The sequence below is a fragment of the Pygoscelis adeliae genome, unplaced genomic scaffold (genome assembly GCF_000699105.1).
Source record: "Pygoscelis adeliae isolate BGI_AS28 unplaced genomic scaffold, ASM69910v1 Scaffold419, whole genome shotgun sequence".
Classification (NCBI taxonomy): Eukaryota; Metazoa; Chordata; class Aves; order Sphenisciformes; family Spheniscidae; genus Pygoscelis; species Pygoscelis adeliae.
Genome location: NW_008825502.1, coordinates 353,152 through 353,704, shown reverse-complemented (window position 1 = coordinate 353,704; position 553 = coordinate 353,152). Strand labels below are relative to the sequence as shown.

The 553-nt window shown below is 60.8% G+C and overlaps 1 protein-coding gene across 1 annotated transcript in view; it reads left to right on the top strand.

The window, feature by feature from the left end:
* The first annotated feature begins 346 nt into the window (after positions 1–346).
* MEF2BNB (MEF2B neighbor) overlaps positions 347–553 on the top strand; it is a 7,238-nt gene continuing 7,031 nt past the window's right edge. The window contains exon 1 of the mRNA XM_009331573.1: positions 347–432. The gene's annotated coding sequence lies outside the window, so the exon portion shown is untranslated. The remainder of the gene's footprint in view (positions 433–553) is intronic.

Here is a 553-nt window from a genome sequence, read left to right as displayed (position 1 = left end):
GCACGGAGGGGAGACGGCCAGACAGCCGGACAGACAGGCAGGCAGACAGCAGCTGTGTCTGTCCCGGGGGGGTATAGTTACTCCTGCAAAGTTTTGCGTTTATTCCCGTTTGCCTTCAGAAGGCTCGGCGTGTCTGCCGGCGTTACGGAACCGCGGCACGCGAGCAGCTGCCGCCGAAACAAGAGCTGAAGGGAGGAGCGGAGAATCCTTCTCCTTACACTAGGAAACGATGCAGGAGCTGAAACGCGTTCCGCTCCAGCCTGGTGAAAACGCTCCCTGGTTCACCCCCGCGCGCACCCACTGTGACCAAGGAAAGGGTCTCTGGTTTTTGGGTCTCTTAATTGTCAGGAGCTGTCGGTGTTCTCCTCGCAAACCTGCAGGGGAAGAGGGATCAGAGCTGTGATCTCGCTCTGCAAACCACCACCTGAAAAGGTGTTCCTGGGTGGAGGGTGGCCAGGATAAGAGGGGTTGGAGGGAGGGAGGGAGGGAGGGGGGGAAGCAGCGCAGCAGGCAGCTCAGAAGCTTCCCCAGCCCCGGTGTGCGGCCACCGTGT